We start from the raw sequence: 12,218 nt of genomic DNA on the forward strand, positions 1-12,218 counted from the left end.
AAAATCTACGTTCAATGATGAACGTACCAGTCCTCTGGAGGATAATTGATAAATGTCCTTATAAACCAAGGGCCTTCATTTGAAGGTTTAAGGCTTTGAAAGGTTTAAAAAACCAACGTTAACTAATTCGAAGGAGTTTAGGAAAATATCCTTAATATCTAGGTTAAAGAACTTGAAGAACCGTTTAAGGAAATCTTAAAAATGCACGCTTAGTACTCATAGGGTAATATTAAAAATGCACTGTTAAAGCCTGAAGGACTTTCGAATAATTGCTTATGAATGCACGCTTAAGGCCTTCAAAGACTTATGAAACATGTTCTTAAAAAACTACGTTGATGGTCGAGAAGAACCTTTAAAAAATCCATGTCTAAAAACTTGTAGGTTCTTGCCTAGCCTTGAAAAAACTTACGTTTATGGCTCGGAAGATCCTTTACAAAGCATATTTAAACATTTACATTCGAAAAATATTTTTCAAACTCCATGTTTAATGACTTAAGGAACCTTTTATTATACTATTTAAAAACGCATTTATGTCCTTGGGGACCTTTGAAAAAAATCTCCTTAAAACCTAAAATAACCCTTAAAAATTCTACCATACGGTATTAATGGACCTTTGTAAAATATACTTAAAAACACACGTTTGAGTACTTGACAGACCTATGGACAAAATTTACCCTCAGAAGGACCTTTGTAAAATATCCCTAAAAATATGTATATTAAGAATTTGAAGGACCTCTAAAGAATATTTGTTGAAATCAAAGTTTAAGGACCTCTGAATATGTTCTAAGGAATCCACGTTTAAGGATTTGAAGAACTTTAAAAAATATTTTTCAAAATCTACGTTTAAGAATTTGGAGGAACTTTGAGGATATTCTTAACAAAAAAAATAATTCAAGGTCTTGAAGGTCCTTGGAAAATTTAAAAAATCCATATTTGAGTCATTGGAGGAATTTAAACCCCATTTCTAGAAAATCTACGTTTAAAGCTTTAGATGGTCTTTAAAGGTATCCTTCAGGAAATTCACTTTTAAAGACTTGGAACATTTTTTAAAAAATTCCAAAAAAGAGTCCGTTACAGACTTAAGAACTTTTTTTTAATACATACTTTTACGACCTTCGATATAAATTCAAGGATATAACGGGTTAGGCCTTCAAGGATCTTTGAAAAATTTGCATTAAAATCCGCTTGAAGGACTTTGAGAGATTTCTTAAAAATATCGTGAGAAACTCATAAGTCCTCTGATTAAAGGTCCATAGTTGTTCTGTTAGAAGTCTCGAGGAAGGAGTTTTCATGGAAGACCGCTAGGAATTCTAATCCAAGACTTTTAGGTTTTCTCTCAGAATCTTCAAAATCTACTCACTGAAGACTCTTAGAGGAAACTCTGGTATTCTCATAAAAAACACTATTTTTCTCCTGATAGAAGGCCTAGAGAACAACCTTAAAGAGCCCCATAGGTCTTCCTAAAAGAATTCCCATAGGCCTTATGATAGAAGAGCCATAGGACATTTCGTCTCGAAGAATACTTTTAGGTCATCTCATGGAAGAGAACAGAAGGACATCTGCTAATACCAAAAAAAAAATTAAGCTGTACTCAATATTTAAATTCAGGAGGCATTATGCTCACTTAAATCTAAAAGCATATCCTCAAAGATATGTGGGCGAGTTTTTTGTGGAAGTCTAAGCCTATGGTTTTTACCTTTAACAATACCTTTAATAGAAGTCCAGAGTGTTTTCCGTCCTTAAAAGTCCTGTAAAGTCCTTAAAAGACTTCATGTAGAGTCGCTGTGGTTAATCTTTTCAAAGACGTCCAGAAGATATTTTCCTAGGAGGCTAAAAGAGGAGATATTTTAGTTATAGAAGTCGAGTGGGTCCTTCTCTTATAGAAGTGTGAAGTTTTTTTTTCTATGGGAGACCAGATTAGATTTTTCTCATCGAAGAGTAGATTTTTTCCTCTTGCAGAACAATAGATCTTATAAAAGGTCATATTAGTTGTTAATTCCTTTCAGGAAGTTCTTCAATATTTTTCTTTGAGTTATATTTTTCTTTGTGCTCCCTGCCTCCCAGCCATAAAAAACTGTTAACTAATGCCGATGACAATTTAAAATAGAATTTTTCCGGCGACCCAAGAGGAAAATGCCACAATGGCCTATGGACAGGCCAAAGAAAGAAAACGCCTTCAACTAATGTTTTGTCTAACAATCATCATTTGGACTGCTAAGAAGAGAAACACAAAAAACAAAAAACTACTGCAAAAGCAAGGCCTGCAAGACCAACAAAACCATTAACTGGAAATAAGTAAAGAATGAAGCTGAGCTGATGAGAAAGGAAGGAATGAAAATAAAGAAAAGAAAGAAAAAACAATGTTTAAACAACTAAACAAACTCACGATCGGAATTTAAATTATGTCCAATTAAGGTTTGAATTCTTCTAACAGCGGACTCCAACGCCATCTCCATCGCCAGCACTACCAAGCGAACACCATCCCACCATCTCGTTCTCAACGGCACCAGAATTGTTCTTGGCCAGCGAGAGAAAGACCAACACACTTTGTGATCAAGTAAATCAACTTTGCCAGCATTCCTCGGCCAGGCCAAAAGAATTTGAGTTTTTCTTCTAAAATTGATTTAGATCTCATTACATATTTGTCTGGCCAGGGTTTTTTTTTTTTTTTTGGTTAGATTTCTTGACGATGGAGGCGTCCAGTTGGGTGTAAAATCCAGAGTTCAAACTCTCACACGATAGTAAAAATAAAAAACAAAAATAGTTGATGAAATCTATGATGATGACATCTCATGGATGATGGATTATGCGTTGACAATCCTCAGCCAACCACCAAACGGGTTCATTTCGTAGCGAAGCGATTTGTTTGACGGCGCCTTTGGCCAGTAGTTACAACCATGGCGAGGTATGACGTTGTGTCTGGAGTGTGGTGGCCAATCAAAGAGCTTGACATTGCACAACGTTTTTTTCTCTTTCCTCTTAGCGGCTGTTATGTTTTGTGGGAAGTTGACTCATAAATGTCACGCGATTGGTGGTTTTCCTCCATTTGATTGGAATTTTTTCTATCCAATTCCCCTGGGACTAAGTATCGGAATACTGTAATTACATAGCGTTAGATACAATTTAATTGCATGGGAAATTGGGAAAGGTTTTTTTAGGAGAAAAGAAGAAGGACTTTGGCTAATGGTATTATCTTTAAGGAGAAGCAAAAGGTCGTTTCATATCAGAGGCCACTCACTAAAGAGGAAAAGCAGAGGGAAAATCGTCATATCAATGCAAGGTCTTCTAGAAGAAGATGTACTACACTTCTGGGAGACCTTGGTCAGTTCTTCTTCATAAGAAAACATTCTTCAATCTTCTTAAATTTTGTACGAAGACACCTCCTTCAATCTTCTCTGAGAAGACCTCCACGTCTTCTCTGAGAAGACCTCCACGTCTTCTCTGAGAAGACCTCCACGTCTTCTATGAGAAGACCTCCACGTCTTCTCTGAGAAGACCTCCACGTCTTCTATGAGAAGACCTCCACGTCTTCTATGAGAAGACCTTCACGCCTTCTCTGAGAAGACTTACACGTCTTCTACGCGAAGATCCCCACGTCTTCTATGAGAAGAGCTACACGTTTTCTATGAGAAGAGCTCCACGTTTTCTATGAGAAGACCTCCACGTGTTCTACGAGAAGAACTCCACGTCTTCTATGAGAAGACCTCCACGTGTTCTACGAGAAGAACTCCACGTCTTCTACGCGAAGACCTCCACGTCTTCTATGGGTAGACCTCCACGTCTTCTATGAGAAGACCTCACCGTCTTCTATGAGAAGACCTCACCGTCTTCTATGAGAAGACCTTCCAAGTCTTCTCTGAGAAGACCTAAAAGTCTTCTATGGGGAGACCTCCACGTCTTCTATGGGAAGACCTCCACGTCTTCTATGGGAAGACCTCCACGTCTTCTATGGGAAGACCTCCACGTCTTCTATGGGAAGACCTCCACGTCTTCTATGGGAAGACCTGCACGTCTTCTATGGGAAGACCTCCACGTCTTCTATGGGAAAACCTCCACGTCTTCTATGGGAAGACCTCCACGTCTTCTATGAGAAGACCTCCACGTCTTCTATGAGAAGACCTCCACGTCTTCTATGAGAAGACCTCCACGTCTTCTACGAGAAGACCTCCACGTCTTCTACGAGAAGACCTCCACGTCTTCTATGAGAAGACCTCCACGTCTTCTATGAGAAGACCTCCACGTCTTCTATGAGAAGACCTCCACGTCTTCTATGAGAAGACCTCCACGTCTTCTACGAGAAGACCTCGACGTCTTCTACGAGAAGACCTCGACGTCTTCTATGAGAAGACCTCCACGTCTTCTACGAGAAGACCTCCGCGTCTTCTACGAGAAGACCTCCGCGTCTTCTACAAGAAGACCTCCACGTCGTCTATGAGAAGACCTCCACGTCTTCTATGAGAAGACCTCAACGACTTCTGCGATAAGACCTCGACGTCATCTATGAGAAGACCTCCACGTCTTCTACGAGAAGACCTCCGCGTCTTCTACGAGAAGACCTCCGCGTCTTCTACAAGAAGACCTCCGCGTCTCCTACGAGAAGACCTCCACGTCTTCTACGGGAAGACCTCCACGTCTTCTACGGGAAGACCTCCACGTCTTCTATGAGAAGACCTCCACGTCTGCTATGAGAAGACCTCCACGTCTTCTATGAGAAGACCTCCACCTCTTCTATGAGAAGACCTCAACGACTTCTGCGATAAGACCTCGACGTCTTCTATGAGAAGACCTCGACGTCTTCTATAAGAAGACCTCCACGTCTTCTATGAGAAGACCTCCACGTCTGCTATGAGAAGACCTCCACGTCTTCTATGAGAAGACCTCCACGTCTTCTATGAGAAGACCTCAACGACTTCTGCGATAAGACCTCGACGTCTTCTATGAGAAGACCTCCACGTCTGCTATGAGAAGACCTCCACGTCTTCTATGAGAAGACCTCCACGTCTTCTATGAGAAGACCTCAACGACTTCTGCGATAAGACCTCGACGTCTTCTATGAGAAGACCTCGACGTCTTCTATAAGAAGACCTCCACGTCTTCTATGAGAAGACCTCCACGTCTTCTATGAGAAGATTTCCACGTCTTCTCTGAGAAGACCTTCACGTCTTCTCTGAGAAGACCTCCACGTCTTCTATGAGAAGATTTCCACGTCTTCTACGAAAAGACCTCCACGTTTTCTTCGAGAAAACATCCACGTCTTCTCTGAGAAGACTTCCACGTCTTCTCTGAGAAGACATCCACGTCTTCTACAAGAAGACTTCCACGTCTGCTAATGAGAATACCTCCACATCTTCTATGAGAAAACCTCCTCGTCTTCTATGAGAAGACCTCCATGTCTTCTACGAGAAGACCTCCATGTCTTCTACGAGAAGACCTCCACGTCGTTTATGAGAAGACCTACACGTCTTCTCTGAGATACCCACGTCTTCTAGGAGAAGACCTACACGTCTTCTATGAGAAGACCTCCACGTTTTCTATGAGAATATCTTATCGTCTTTTACGAGATGGCCTCAACGTCTTCTATGAGAAGACCTAATCGTCTTTCTCCACGACTTCTACGAGAAGACCTCCTCGTCTTCTTTGAGAGAACCTCCACGTTTTCTATGAGAAGACCTCAACGACTTCCATGAGTAGATACATTCGGGTCTCCTATTTGAAGAAGACCTTCAGCTCTTCTAGGAGAAGACCTTAAGCGCTTCTAGGAGAAGACCTTCTGCTCTTCTATGAGAGAATACCTTCAGCTCTTCTATCAGAGAAGACCTTCAGCTCTTCTATGAGAGAAGACCTTCTACTCTTCTATGAGAAGACCTTCAGCTCTTCTATGAGAGAAGACCCTCAGCTCTTCTATGAGAGCAGACCTTTCAGGTTTTCCATGAAAAGACTCTATGCTTTTTTATGAGAGGGCCTCCAGCTCTCAAGCACTTCTATGAGAAGAAGTCTTAAGCTTTTCAGGTCTGTTTATTGCAGAATACACATTTGCATACTCTTTTTCTCATCACCTGTTTCCTATTTCTGTCCACCACACACACACACGCTTTCAAAATTTAAAAGGTGTCATTAACCAACAAAACACCCAACATTTCATGCCTATCTTTTGGTTAATTTTTCCACAGATTTTTGACTTACTCCATTAGCTGATGCTTTTAAGAGTGTCAAAGTGGTTGGCTGGCGGCAGGCTAGGCAAGATATGTGGGTAATTTGAAACCATCAGCTGGTAATCGCCAAGAAAATCGTCTTAAAAACACGAAAAGTAGCCAAGCTTAGACACTTGAAATTGAGCCTTTATGGCTGTGGAATATGAAATGTGTTTGAGGGTGTGTGTGAGTGTGTGCAGCTCTGTCTCTTATGGTGTTGATGAATTGAAGGCGATAAAACATGCGGAGAGTGATCAGAAGGATGCAGATTAATCATTTGTTTGTTGACTGAGAAGCAGAAGAGAATGCAAAGTGTTCATTGCTATCTAAACTCTGTCATGGATCAGTCCATCCGCCAGTCAGTCACTCAGACCATCCAGTATCATAGTCGCCATTCGATGCATAATGTGCTGCCGCCACTTAAAATGTAATGCCTGTCCATTCTCATTTTGGTTTGAAATTTTGATGAGGTGTGGACTTGAAAAGAACCGCTGCACCAAAACATGTGTTCAGAATTTGATACTGAGACACAAACATGCGATTAGCTTGGCGCGGTCAGAGAACAAAATGTCAGGCACTGAGGCGAAAAGGAATGGGGATAATGAAGATGATTACATTCGGATTGGTTATGATCCTTTCGAAACAATGTGTTGACAGTAATGGGTGATGGAACTTGTCACTTTAGTTTTCTCAGAGAAAAAATATTTCCTAGGAAATTGGAAATAAGTTCAAGTCCAAAAATTACGAAAATTCTCAATAAGACCACCCATGATCCCAATGGGAACACGCTCACGTACTTATCTTATAAATCACACTCTAAATTGTAACAAATAGAGACTGGGTGGCGCTAAATGATAAGATCAATCAACAAAGGACACAAAGTGACGCTGTCACCCTTAAGCCCCTTTTTCATGGTCTCACACTCTCCATACAGAATTTATAATCCACAAAAACACACGTGACCATAAACCTGCAACAATTTTTTGGTTTTCTTTGAAATAAGAAAAAAAATCCCACAAGAAAGGAGGATGGATCTAAAATTACACCACTTAGGATCAACATTAAATAATACCCCAAATAAACACGCACACACGCAATAATGCCTCTCAACAATTGTGGCTAACTGCTTTAGGCCAGATTGTAGATCTGTATTTGTTAAACACAATAAACATTAACACGACCCTCCTTTTTTAGTTGGCACTTGACAGTTGCAGGTCATAAACGTTGATCTCCTTAATAATCCTTGGGAAATACCTTGCTTGAGGTGTAAATTGGTGTGTGTGTGTGGAAGAGTTGTTGGTACCTGCTCTCAGCGAGGTGTTATTTAATCATATGTCGCTGAGAGTGGTGAATATTGTTTACGCTCTCACAATAACTCAAAGTAAACAATGTGGAATGCAAATTGAAATAGAGAGAACCAAAAAGGTATTTTCACAGAGAGAATGGAAACTTCTTCTCATAGAAGACCATCAAGGACATAGTAAAGACTAGGAGACTGGAACAGAAAAAGGTCTTCTTCGTATGAAGAAGAGGAGGTCTTTTTCGATAGGAAATCAGGAGGTATTCTATAGAAAACCAGAACGTCTTCTAAAAGAGCAGAGTTCTTCCTCGTAAAGAAGACCTCATAGCCTTCTACGATTCGAAATGACCCTTCGACTTTCTTTAATATGAGGAAACCTCCTGGTCCTCCATGCGATTAAGACCTTCTGGTCTTGTATAGCAGAAGACGTCGTGGTCTTTTTTGAAAGAAAACCTCCTGGCCTTCTTTGGAATAAGACCTCCTGGTCTTCTTTGACATCCTATTCTTTTGTGGTAGAAGACCAGCTGGTCTTCTATAGAAGAAGACCTCGTTGTCTTCTATGAAAGAACCTCGAGGTCTTCTATGGAAAAATCTCGTTGTCTTCTATGGAAGAATACCTTCGGGTCTTCTATGGAGGAAGACCTCCAGGCTTTCTATGGAAGAAGACCACCTGCTCTTCTATGGAAGAAGACCACCTTCTCTTCTATGGAAGAAGACCACCAGGTCTTCTATGAAAGAATACCTCCAGGTCTTCTATGGGAAAAGACCTCCAGGTCTTCTATGGGAAAAGACCTCCAGGTCTTTTATGGTAGAAGACCACCTGGTCTTCTATGATAGAGCACCACCTGGACTTCTATGATAGGGGACCATCAGGTCGTCTATTGTAGAAAACCTCCAGGTATTCTATGGTAGAAGACCTCCAGGTTTTTTAGACCACGAGGTCTTCTATGGAAGAAGACTTCCTGGTCTTCTGTGGAAGAAGACAACCTCATCTTTTATGGTAGAAGACCTCCAAGTTTCCTCCTGGTCTTCTTTAGACATTTTGCGCTGCAAATGAAGCGAGGAACCTCATTCTGTAACAATTCTTGGGTGGCGCGTCTAAGCGCGATGGTGATGAGTCCTATTGGAATGTCCAAAGTCTGCGGCCAAAATGTTTGCGTGTCCAAGGCTCCAGAATATTTTCGCGATAATATTCGGCATATATTCTGATGCCACGGTCGATTAATACGAGAGGAGAGCGACCATCGGCTGTTATAGCGGCCCATATCATCACCATGGCCGGCGCTTGAGTTCTGGTGGCCAAACGAAGATGCACATTTTCAGCTGACCTATTTTGCAAGCAAACTCGATCATTTTGTTTACAAACTGCTACACAACGAATGTTTTCTTATCGGAGAAAACCAAATTCCGAAACCCTGCTGGTCTTCCATAGAAGAAAACCTCATGGTCTTTCTTCGAAGGCTTCCGGTTCTTCCTTAGAAGAAGGCCTCCAGGTTTCCTATGGAATAAGACCTCCTCATTATGTATGGAAAAAGACCTCCAGGTCTTTTCCTGGTCTTTTATCACGAGAAGAGCTCTTAATCTTCTACAGAAAAAGACTTCTGGTATTATATAAAAGAAGACACCCCATCTATTAGGTGAAGAACTACTGATTTTCAATGGAAAAGTCCTCCTGGTTTGCTTCTAGTCTTTTATAGACCTCCTGGTCCTTTTTAGGAACATGACCATTTCTTAAGGAATAAGAGCACCTGGTCCTTTGTCTTCTTGAGGAAAATGACTTCTGTTCTTTTTGAGGAAGAAGACCTTCTGGTCTGCTGAGGAAGAAGGCCTCCTGATCTTCTATGAAAGTGGAACTCCATGTCTTCTATGAAAGACGCCATTCCGATCATTGATGGTCTTTTATAAAAATACCTCCTGACTACAAAAAAAGTCGCACTGTTCTTATCAAAAAAAGCATCCTGTCCTTCCATAGAAGAAGATCCTCTAGTCTTCTTTCAAAGAAGATCTCCTGGTCTTCTATAAAAAAACTTTTTACCCTATCCAGGGCGACCTTCTGCTCTTTTCAATAAAGACATTCTGCTCCTCTCATAAAGGAGCTTTTTATCATCTGAAGGAAGAACTTCTCCCTTTTCAAATGCGACCTTTTAATCCTTTCAAAGGCAACCTGTTACTATTCTCAAAGAAGACATTCTGTTCCACTCAAAAGAAGCTTCTCATATTCTCAAGAAGAACCTTCTGATCTTTTCAAAAAGACATTCAGCTCTTCTAGTGCCTCTTTTTTCTTCTCTATGGTGATCTTCGCCCGAAAGACCTTCTGTTCGTTTATGGGTTGATCTTCTGGGTTTCTACAGAAAGATTTTTTGTCTTCTATGAGAGGTCGTCTATCTTCTATGAGAAGACCATTTGGTTATTTGGGAAAACCAGAAAGACTTTTTGTATTCTAATAAGAGGTCGTATATCTTCTATAAGAAGACCATTTGGTTATTTAGGAAAACCTATTGATCGTATTTGGAAAAATGTTTTAGCCTCTTATAGGATGATCTTGACCGTTCTAATATTTTTAGCAGAACCTTCTGGTTTTTTAAGATCACTTTTAGGAGATCTTTTAGTTTTTTTGGGAAAAGAAGATCTGTTGACGGTGTTTCGCGGCAGTAAAATCTTCTTGCCTTTTACAGGACAAACTTAATTTCTCCTTTTAAATTTAGGTAGGAGGGTATTTTATAAGAGCCCCATCAGAACTTAGCCTTATATGATTCCTTTGGTCCAACAAGGCTTTCTGATCTTTTATTGAAATACATTTTATGTATCAGGAAAATTATTCAATATCGTTTTATTTATTATCTGTAGACAACCAAGTAATTCTTTGAAGGTATAATACACCAATATAGTCCTTGAAGTCCTTTAATGATCCTCTTAATCCCTTCAATAATCGTTTTATTATTAATTCCTTTATTTACAACTCAATTTCACCACCTTGTGCTCTATGAAAACACAATCCACACATTTCTCTCAATGTTGCATTTAATATTCTCTCACTCTCTTTGTCTCTCTTCATATTATGATCAGAGTGCATTTTCGTTGGTTGAATTGCATTGCACTGGCAACAAGCACACACATACCCACACACTCACATACCTCCCAACTCACCACACATCCATGGAAGGCGCAACAGGCCGAACACACAAATGATGTTGTCGCATAAATTTAGTTAAACGAGGAGGCGCGTAACGAACGGTTGTGGATACGGAAAATAACGAAAACGATACGAACCTTAAACAACGGTCTCTTTTTTATTTGTGTTTCATTCAAAAGAAAAGAAGCGAACGGAAGTGCTCTCTAAACAACAACAGCAAAAAAAAGTAAAGGAGAAGAAGCTGCTGAGCAAAAATTTCAAATAAAAGCAAAAGTTGTGTTCGAAAAGAAAGAAAAAATTTAATCTTGAAATTAAGAAATAAAAGTGAAGTGAAAAAATAGCAAGGAAAATGCAAATTTAAAGGAAAAAAATAGAAATCAAAGATAAAGAAGAGTGCCAAAGGAAGATATCTAATTTTAGAAGGAGAAGAAAAAATTTTAGTGTTTCTGACGAAGTGAGTGTTTTCTTTTTTTTGTTTTGTTGTTTAATGCGGCGTCAAAGAGGATGTGCCCAAAATAGCCACTGTCGTTGTGCCAAATTTTTCGCGAAACTGTGAAGAAGTGAAGTGAAATCAGTACGCGCCTATTTAAACGCGCCCTTTGCAATCAAATCGTGAGCGTGTGTTTGTCGCGTGTTAAGTGTTTCGCGTCGCAGAAGAAGAAAACCATTTTAAAATAGAAAAAAGAAAAGAATTTCAATTTCCACAGATTTTGCGATTTTCTTGTCTGGTGATTATTTGCTGCAGTCTTTATGCAATTGCACGTGTCGCTTGTGCGGCAAATGTCTGGCAGTGCAAAATAAAATATCCCATTCCCCTCCTTTGCGTCTGTTCCGCCAAATTCAACGAAGTCATAAAAAAGTGCGTGTTTCGTTGTAAATCATTAAAGGAGGAGCAATAACAACAACAAGTGCACCGGCAGCAGCACCAGCAGTGCCAAATTGCATGCAACAAAAAAGAGAGCATCTTGCAACAGAATTTATGCAAAACTGAGGATTGTCGTCTGCCCGGTTGCCATTACCGGAAATTCATTAAAAAAAATACTACTACCCATCTCCCGCTCACTGTTGGATTCTTGGAATCTTCAAATGTAAGAACCTCATCATCCTCTGCCATCCATAGTCGTCGTAATAAATCAAAGTATTTGCGATGCATTATTAAAACGGAAGTTTTGATTTAAAAAAATGACAAGCGTTTAAGAAAACATTTTGCGGATTTCATGGTTTTTTGTCGGAAAGGAAATGTTAGGGAAAAATTCAAAATCAGTTAGGAGCGGAAATATTCACCAAATTAGGGAAAGACACAACAATTTGTAAAGTCATGGACTTCAAGCTAAAAAATTCAGGACACATAATTCGACCTTATATTAATCTACCAATTCGTTCCTGATATTGATAAAGCTGATATCGTCTCTTGTTTGTAGCTCTAGTCCCAAAATCGACTTTCGTAGTAGATATTTGATTCTGCGCCCTTAGATGTTTAATTTTCTATTGTCCCTCCCAAAAGCAAAAAAAGACCGTTTCATCATTTGGCTCATATATCGGCTTCGGGCATCGAAGTAAATATCAAAAATAGGACGTTGGACAAAATCTAGTT

At 39.8% G+C, this 12,218-nt stretch overlaps 1 protein-coding gene across 1 annotated transcript in view; it reads left to right on the top strand.

The window, feature by feature from the left end:
* Positions 1–10,703: 10,703 nt before the first annotated feature.
* LOC101892460 (laminin subunit alpha-1) overlaps positions 10,704–12,218 on the top strand; it is a 195,994-nt gene continuing 194,479 nt past the window's right edge. The window contains exon 1 of the mRNA XM_020038479.2: positions 10,704–11,712. The gene's annotated coding sequence lies outside the window, so the exon portion shown is untranslated. The remainder of the gene's footprint in view (positions 11,713–12,218) is intronic.

This window comes from Musca domestica, unplaced genomic scaffold (genome assembly GCF_030504385.1).
Source record: "Musca domestica strain aabys unplaced genomic scaffold, Musca_domestica.polishedcontigs.V.1.1 32, whole genome shotgun sequence".
Taxonomy (NCBI): Eukaryota; Metazoa; Arthropoda; class Insecta; order Diptera; family Muscidae; genus Musca; species Musca domestica.